Genomic DNA, 9,900 nt, shown 5'->3' with positions numbered 1-9,900 from the left:
CTTTTAAATGTTTATATGCAGCTCTTTTATCATGATTCCAAACAGATTTTAGACAAAAAGAATCAGTAGAATCATCTGGTTTGGGATTACTTTCAACTCCAAGGTTAATAAATTTTGATTAGTAACATGTCTTCATTAAAGAATCATTTATAACAGAAATAATACATAAAACTTTCCAGTAAGGATTTTAATATCACGTATTTAGACATATTTTTAGTGATTTGATGGTACATTGAGGACTCCAATTAGCTAGGGAATTGAAAAGAGACATTCCATAATGCAATACATTAATATATATTACATTACAAAATATAAAGACAAAAATGTTGGAATATTGAAGTATTATGTCACACACACACACACACACACACACACACACACAAAAAAAAAAAAAAAAAAGTGTTCCTAAGAGGCAATTTAATTATTCAGTAGTGATAGCTTCCTTCTACTAGGAAATAACTAGGAGTATATACAATATAGAAAAATGAGAAAATGAGCAAAAACATACATAAAACCACTGAAAAGACCAGCAACTGTGTTAGTCTCTGGGAGGGATGCACTAATAGATTTTAAAAAGAGAAGTAATGCAAATTTTCACAGTTGTTTCCAGAACAGTACAGAGAACAGTACAGAGATGCTCAAGGTAATGTAAAACCATCTAGGGTAGGCCTTTGGTACAGAAAAGCACTGCATCGTGCTTTGTACACTAAAGTCCATGCAGATAAATAAGCATTACTAATTGTACTGGGTCTGGCTGGGATGTTAACTTTCCCTGCAGCAGCCCATACAGTGCTGCGCTCTGCACTTCTAGCTAGAACCACCACACTAATTGATACAAACAGTGGCTCAATGAGGCATTTGTCCTGCATTTGGTGCTTGTGCTACTATCCCTACCAAGCTATGATAACTCCTTGCATCATGTGGTAACTTGAGCATAGGGTATTTGAAACTTCTTTTCAATCTACAAAAGTGTGAAGTGTTTACATATTTTTATCCAACTTTAGAATTCAATTATTTTATAGCAACAACTAATACTGGAAATAGCAAAATAAAACATATTAAGGCATATGTGTCTGGTCTTTTTTACCAAAATAGTGGAAATAAAATTAAAAATTGATTAAAAAATAATTTCAAAGAAGTTTTCATGATTTTTCACATCTCATAATGTTTTGCAGCCCAAGGGGAAAAAAAAAAAAAAAAAAAAAAAAAAAAAAGACTAATAGTAATTTTAAAGCCCTTCTCTGGGCTCTGTTAACAGTATAGGAGGGTGGGGCAAATGGTGAAGGAATCTTTTTTTCTCTGCTCTTAATTTACTCTTGTTGCAGTCAGTGAACATGCACCATTGAATAAATTCTCAGTTCAAGCTTTTACACGTGTGACAGGACAAGATACAAGAGGCTATAGTTTGATCAACACTTATTTCAGCACTTGTACTGACTCAGGCAGTCTGTACATATCTGGCTCTTCTCATCTTCATTTCCTTTGGTTAAAAATAACTAGGGATTTATTTATTTATTTATTTATTTATTTTTACTCTGGATCAATTTCTCAGTCCTGTGGCACAGAGTTGCAAACAGTTATACTAGCTTAACTGAGGAGGTAGCAGAAAAGCTGCTATGATTGAGAACTCCTTAAGCCATAACTGATGCTGAAATGTTCTTCAAATGGACTGCAGACACACTTTTCATAAATTTTCTTTTTTTCTGTTGTGTGTAAATGTGAAAAGGAGAAACAGAAGAGTTGTTTGGAATATAGTAGGCATTGATTTTTCTATATTGCACTACTAATTTTTGACATTCCTGATACTTGCTGACTATACCTTTTTTTTTTTTTTTCTTCAACAAATGAATCAGATATTGTTAAAAAAAAAAAAAAAGTGTAAAACACCAGGCAACTAAGAAATGTAATCCTATTTTAACCTAAACTGATCTACCTGTCCAGGAAAACTAGACGTTACTAAATTGCCTTTTATATGTTTAACTTCATTTTACTGTCTTCATTCTATTATTTTCCTTCCTTTTGATATTTTTTGCATTTTTATTACTATGAACTACTATATTACTTATTGTTATTGAATTCCTATATTATGACATGATTCAATAAGATTCTTAAGATGCTATTAAAAATATATAATTTTGGAAGTATAAAAGAGCTTCACTGATAACATATCTTCAATGATCTTTATTGTATTCTGATAAACAGAACATACCTAGGAAAATGTTGGATAATAGCTCAGGAGCCTCTGCTCTCTCTCTCTCTCTCTTTCTCTCTCTCTCCAATAAATAAATAAATAAATACATAAATAATGTAAAGAAACCTGAAGAGGTTTTCTATGTTAAAGGTTGTACCATCAGGCTTCAGAAGTTGATTTTGGGTTATACTTCATTCTGCTACTTCTAACAAGTTATGTTAGATTAATGCAGCATTGTATATGGAAAATTAAATGGATAAAGATATTTGTTTAAATTAAAGTCTAATCCAAGTTCTTCTAGGATCATGCTTTTAAGATTTCATCCTTTCCAAAGAAAAATAGATAACAGTGTCTTTGATTCTCTTAATTGAAGTTTCTGCCACTGAATACTTCTTTACAAGAAAAATACAACAGCTATAGTGGTTTTACAAAGGAGTCCAGAGACTGTGAAGAAACATTCTCAAATGTCATTTTATTTTGAATCTCAGTAACAGAAGCAGTGCATTTATTTTTGTTTTGGTGGTTCTTCAGTGATTTTAATCAATGTCAGCTGCACATCTTTTCAGTTATTTTTCATTTTCTCAGTATGTTCCTTTGCCTTCATCTTTTTGTCATCTTAATTTTTGCAAATGTGATTAGACCAGACCTAAGTCTACTCTTCTGTATAGTGCATCCAAGAGGATGTCATTGATTTTTGTCATTCCTGTACAGGGATTTTTATTTATTATTATTATTATTATTATTATTATTATTATTTGGATGTAAGATTGATTTTGTATTAAAATATCAGAAAACAAATTTGATTTTCAGTCTAAAAAAAAAGTTAAGCAATAAATTATTCGGATAAGTCAGTTGAAATCAAAACATACATCAATAGGGACAAGGCCACAGAATTCATAATTATGAGATATTATATAGCTAAGGGTTTTTTTTGTTAATGGCACTTGCCATTCACTTCCTCATTTGTCTCTTCTAATTTGCAGTTTTCTGATAAGTAATTTTAGACCCAATAGATGTAAATTTTCATTGTTTTATGAGCAGAATTAAGTCAAATTTCCTTGTAAAAAGAAAACATTTATTCTCCTTTGCATTATTTTGATTACAATTTCAAGAGACTATGTACCTTCATCTCAAGTACTACTTTAAAAGTTTCTGGATGACTTTGGGATAAAACCGCTCATATTGTTATTTCAGTGCCATGGTTAGAAGTCATGTTGTTTCACTGCTAAGGTTGTTACCTCCTTTTTTTAAAAAAAATAAATATATATATATATATTATTATTGATTATTATTATTATTATTTTCCTCCAGGAATAATCTGTTTGGCTTTAAATATTGATTTGTATTGACAAAATTGTATGTAGCTTATTCATCTTATCAACCTGTTAAATTATATTTTCCCCCCTCAGCTCCATACTTTTTTTTGTTATTTGTTATTATTTGCCATTTTTGTTATTGTCCTGTCTGACCTAATTTTTCTGTGTATGACAAATATTTGTCTTAGCTATAGTGTGTTAATATGTTTCTAAAATAAAACTTAAACAAATAATTAGCTAATATTCCATGTTAATAATTCAATATATTATTAAACTTTCTATTCATAACTCATAGGTTGAAAGAGTCACTTTCAAAAAATAAGTAAGTGATTAAAAACAACAAGACTAATGAGTCTGGCTTATTAAACTAAGATTTCTACAGTTTTTCTACAGGTCTCAGAGTTTAGGAATACTCATTCACAAGTAGGATGGCTTCCTTGAATTGCTGCGGTAAGTCTTGACCCTTCTCTGTGGCCTGCCTCTCTCTCTCTCTTTCCTTTATGCATAGGCAGTTTACCCAAGACATAATGCAGAAATATTTTCACTTCGGATCTTGGTGTGTCAAAGAAAAGTAGCCCCAGTGCAAATTTTCTTCTTTCTATGAGTCTGTGGTTTCTATGAGTTCTGCTCTCTGTGCAGGAGTGCAAACCTTCAAAATAGGGGCAGAGTATACAGCTGTACATAATATTTCTCTAACTGTTTAGAGAACTTACAATAGTCTTCACTGCAATGACTTTAAATTTGCTGCAGGATTTTGCTGGACTTTATGTCTTCCAATAAAAGACTTTCATATTTTGTAGAACAGACTTTAAAAAACTTTATTAGAAACTAACCTAATTATATTTTTGTCAAAAATAATAACCTCTCCATATTGCTGGTTTTTGTTTTCTTGTTAGACAAATATTTTTGTAGCTGTAGGCTATAATATCTGTCATTTATTGTGAGAAATAGGGTGGAGTAGAGTTCTTCCCATCACAGCTGATGACACCTAATTATATACCAGAAAATAGAACTCCCTGGGGAAGAAAAGAATTCAGATCATGCTCAAGTGCAATTGTTTAAGGCTATTTTGGATAGCATGAGTATTTATAAGCTCCATTAATAATAAATGAACTAATGTTGTAGCTCTACAATTTCCAGACAACCTCATCTGACCGTTGAGAAGATGTTGGCTGTCTGGCAATAATGAAAGTACATAAATATTAATAAAAAAAAGTCTTATCACTGTATAATGCTTGAAAGTACATAAAACATGATGAAAAATATAAAAACTACTGGGCATTGGAATTTGGGGTAGCTAGCAATGTTTCTCCTTTTACAGTTTAAAATACACATTAGATATTTTCTCTGTAACAAAAGCCATTATATTTTTACCCTTCAACCAATTGCTTAACCAAGAGTATTAATTACTTGTTGAATAATAATGCTGGATAAATATGCAGATGCACAAAAAAAATTTAAGTCTTTTCACACAATTTTTGGAGTAATTTTTAAGCCTGTCTGAAAGATAAATGAAGGCTATATAATTCCAAGATAAAACAAACAAAACAAAAAACTTAAATGAGCCCCATGTAAAAGAGCACTTATTGTGGATGGAATTTTATGTTTATAGACACACAGAAGCCCACATAAATACCATAAAATGCCTCTAAACCTCTTTTCACAGTTTGAAAATACTGATAATTACAAAGTTGTTAGCATTTTGTTTGTGGCTATTCTTTCCTTGTTACATAATCAATTCCATAAACATTATATGGAATTAATTGTTGACTATATGGAATTGTATATGGAATTAATTGTTGAGTATACCATACTCAACAGGAAAATATTGTGTTCATATTGTTTATGATAGTCATTATAATGCCTAGGAAGCCTAGTCCTGGAGGAGGACAAAATGTGAAAAACAGTATTGTCTTTAATCTCTTAAAATCTGAAGATATGCCACCTTCATCAAGGTGGGTATCACACTCCACAATTAGGAAAATAAGAAGCACCTTGAGGATAGTCATTTTCCTTCCACTTAGATTGACAGAAGAGAAAGTTTCTGCTTGCTGAAGGATTTTTTCAGTATGTGATGTAGGCGCATGCTGGGAACCCTGTGCAACTATCAGACAGGGACAGGAAGGGAGAGAAGACACAAAGAAAGTGTTAGAAAACTTTCACAATTCTGCAAGTCACATAATTTTGTTTTCCTGGTGGTGGCAGCAGTACTATGCAAGCTTTTTTTTTTTTTTTCTTTGATTACTTTGATAAACTGTCAATTATACAAAACAGGGACAGAACATTTTAATCTGTGAATTTAATCAGTGTAACCAGGAACTGTAAAAGATTAAAAAAATAATAATAAGAGTGCAAGGTAATTGCTTTTATCTCTTGTCAATGAATTTAGTATTTTTTTTTCAGTAGTATAAACATGTATCTTTATCATCACACAATTTCACACAACTGCTCATATATTTATGTATCAGATCTAAGAGTAAAGTGATGAAATAACCCTCTGGCACGAGAGAAATGACATAAAAGTATAAAGATATGAGCAATTGATATGAGTGAAATCCAAACTCCAAAATATAAAACAGTACCAAGGACACAGTTATAGTTCACGTACAGAACAGATATTTCTTCTACAGCTTGATACAGTCTATATACCAAACCAGTTTTTGAATGACATCAAAAGATATGGCTCAGAGAAAGACAGTCTGATGAAAATTCCTTTCTTCTTCTTTCAGAAAATTTCCATTGCCTATTTATCTGGTTAATTAACTTGTTTTGTATACCACCTTTGAAACCCAGAACCTTTTGATTCAAGGAGATTAGGAGAATGGAACACAAGAAATGTACAAGAGACAAGAAAGAATCCTTTATTTTTCTGGTTCTTTTCCTATTGTTGAGGCCCATGGTGCAGGGGCTTTTGCAATATCTGGGAACTACGATACATAGGAAATACTAGAAAACTTACCTTTGTCATAGTCCTGAGTCATTATTTAGTTGGTAATCCCCATGTTCACAGAGTTGTGTGTTGGTAACTCACATAGACTGTAAAAAAGGACATGGGATTAAATTACAAGATCCTTCAGCAAGGAGGTCATTCTTTATTTTCCAACACAAAAAATGTCTCTGTAAACATTATCTTAAGAGCAAATAACCTGTACTAATTTTGTTTTGTATGGTGGTGTTCATTTAAACCTCTGTTGTATTATATGCACTGACATGCTTATGCATTCCTATATGCACACATACAAAGACTACTACAAAATTTTCTGTTTAGAACCCCACCATCTAAAAAAAAAATACACTTAACAGTTTCTAATTATTCTTTAATTCCTCTGCCTTAGTATTCTTTTATAGCTGCTATGTAGAACTGTGTGCTCCCCACAACTCTAGATATCCTTCTTATTTCTAACAAAGCATTTGAGGCATTAGCAGGGTCAAAGATTCACCATCATTCACTGAGCAATATTAAACACAAATAATTGGAGATACTTTTGCTATTTCTAAACAGCTAAAGGAATCTCTATACCAATAATTTATTTAAACCATTATCAGTGAGATTGCAATATTTAATCCATGAATAATTTCTATTTTATGAATTTGTTTTACTTTTTTTTTGAATCAGAAGGGTAAACCCATCCCAGTTATAGTAATTTACAGAAGACAAGAAAGACTTATTTGTTTTAATAATGATAAAGCTTGAGATTCATTCCAGTTGACCAGTACATGTTGGAGACAGCATGGCATTATTTATTTATTTATTTATTTATTTTTAAGATTTTCTAATAGGAAGAAAAAGAAAATTGCAAAATCTGTAGGTTTAGTGTTGGTATCACCAAAATCTACTAAATATACTACCCTTAATTGAAAAATAAATGTTCAGAACATCTTAGAGTGAAATGCAGACATCTTTTTTCATTAAGAACTGCGTCTTATTCCACTGAACCTTATGATCCATATCTTCTTGTAACACCTCCACATTTCACTTTGGTCAAAGGAGTTTCCCCCACTGGTGCTGGATGGTTTTCTCTTGGAGTAGGGTGCTATTCAACACACAAAGGAATTAGAATTCATCCAAAGGTTCTATCAGATTTATTAATAAACAATTAAATATTGTATTGGTTTTCAAGAGTTATATAAACTGCTGTATTTCTTTTATTATTATTATTATTATTCATCACCCAAATAGTCCAGTTTTGTTTCAAACCACTAGCTGCTATAACAAATAATATACTAAAGTGTGAATGTAGACAGCATAGCTGTCATCTAGATGTATAATATCTACACAAAACACAAGACCAATAACTTAAATTACTGCTTTTAAACATATGATGTTTTTCTGAGTTATTTGAACTCTCCTATTTTCTAGCTGTTTTTTATCTCTGTAAACCAATTTTATTGTTGTTTAATCACATATTGTCTAAAAGTATGAAATAATAAAGTTAATTTGAAGCAACTGGGGCTCTGACTGAATATAAGGGAAAACCTTTTCACTGTTAGAATAGCCAAACATTGGACAGGGCTGCCAAAATAGGCTGTGAAATCTCCAGCCTTTGAGTTTTGTAGATCCAAGTGGATACAATATATATATATAATGAAAAATCACGAAAAACATGATATATATGTAATGAAAAGTGCTAAATCCAAAATCTTATTTCCATTCTATTCTCCCTTTTACTCTCTTTGGACTGGACTGAATTTCACTATAACTGGACAGTTTATTTCTATTACAATATAGTATGAGATTCTCTAGAAGCATACCAGCAACAATTTACAGTTCCTGGTCAACAAAAGCCTAGAATAGACAATGTTCAGTGTAAGCAAAGATGTCCGAGGCAATAGTTGCTAACCATGTTTATGTTGTATATTAACTTTAATTTCTGAAAGGCCTCTAAAAGATTAGAATAGATTATCATATAGAAGACTAAAGGAATATTTTTCAAAGGCCACTCCCAATCAATTTCTAAATAAATGCTCCAAAATATGATGATATTCTACATCTAAAAAACAAAACAAAACAAAACAAACAAAACAAAAACAAACAAAACAGGCTGGCATTCACTTAACATTGGCAAACAATATATTCTTTTCTGTTTTCATTCTCAGAAATACATAAGCTGTTTTATGTGATATTAAAGTTAAAAAAAAAGAAAAGAAAAACACAAAGAAAGTCAATCTGAAGCAATCATTTGAAATGGAAAATGTATACCCAAATAGATGAAGTTTATTGATATTCTGAGCAACTGAAAGCAGAATCTTGTAATGAAAATGATCAGACTATCTTAAAAATAAGTGGCATTACCACTATCTAAGAAAATAACTGCTCAGATATGCCATGAGAACAGATTTACTGTCTAGGTCTAGTTCTGGTTAAAATTATTTAGTATGTATCAATGAAACATTGTGGGACTTGAGATGGTGGATAACAAAGTACTGTCAGCTTCACTGTATGGAAGGAAAATTCAAGTACATATGTAGTGAGCTGTCCCCTTTCCTAGATCGTAGTTTATAATCTCTAAGGGAGAATTCTCATTCAGCTCTCAATGAGTTCTGTGTGATCTGAGGTCAGATGTGCACAGGGGATCTAGGAGGAGCTTTAAAACAAAACAAAACAAAACAAAACATTTTTTCTTATTGTTACTGTGACTTTGGAAGTAGACTTAGCCTACATTGTGAATGAGAAGAAGGGCTGATATGATGACATACATACATTTAGTGCTGTTGGGGAACTTGTTCAAGTTCCATAAATGAACACAGTTTGGGCTGACATAACCAAGCCAGTACAATTTGGATTATGTTTTGCATACACTTTTCTGTCCCTCTTCTATACTGTACTGATTGATATCTTTGTACATTGACAGCAGATTCACAGTTCTGTCTGGACGCTGGGGAATATATCTTATTGACTTTTAATATGTAGATACTTTCTAAGTAAATGTCTTACATTATCCATTTCTTAATATCCCTTTCCCATGGTAGCTTCCTTTAAAAGGAATGCTGACTTGATGGCCTGTTTAGATAAGCAATTCAGTCTATCCATCTAAAAAGAAATATTTTTTTTTCTTCTATATCTCTTCTGAGCTTTCAGCTTCTGTTGAATACACATAAAATCCTGATACTCTTCTCCAGTCTACAGTCCCTTTAGAATGCAAATATATCCCAAAATAATTCTGCCACTCTGAATTTTACAGGACATTCCACCGAGCCCCACCCTGCAAAAGAGTTTAATTTCATATATTTGATGTATATATGAAAAAATATATTGCAAAAAAACAGTTTCAATTTTGAGTGCTATTAACTCATTAACTTACATGACTATATAGAAGGTACCTGAAAGGAATTTATTACATGGTCTGTTGTCCTGGTTTCAGTTAGGACAGAGTTATTCTTCCTCCTAGTAGC

The 9,900-nt window shown here is 31.6% G+C and overlaps 1 long non-coding RNA gene across 1 annotated transcript in view; it reads right to left on the bottom strand.

The window, feature by feature from the left end:
* Positions 1-9,900, bottom strand: part of LOC118167005 — a 21,517-nt gene that overhangs the window by 4,904 nt on the left and 6,713 nt on the right. Inside the window, exon 2 of the long non-coding RNA XR_004750869.1 lies at positions 5,453-5,603. This is a non-coding gene — a long non-coding RNA (uncharacterized LOC118167005). The remainder of the gene's footprint in view (positions 1-5,452; positions 5,604-9,900) is intronic.

The sequence above is a fragment of the Oxyura jamaicensis genome, chromosome 4 (genome assembly GCF_011077185.1).
Source record: "Oxyura jamaicensis isolate SHBP4307 breed ruddy duck chromosome 4, BPBGC_Ojam_1.0, whole genome shotgun sequence".
In the NCBI taxonomy this organism is placed as follows: domain Eukaryota; kingdom Metazoa; phylum Chordata; class Aves; order Anseriformes; family Anatidae; genus Oxyura; species Oxyura jamaicensis.
Note: the sequence above shows the minus strand (reverse complement) of the source record. Positions and strands in the feature narration are given on the sequence as shown.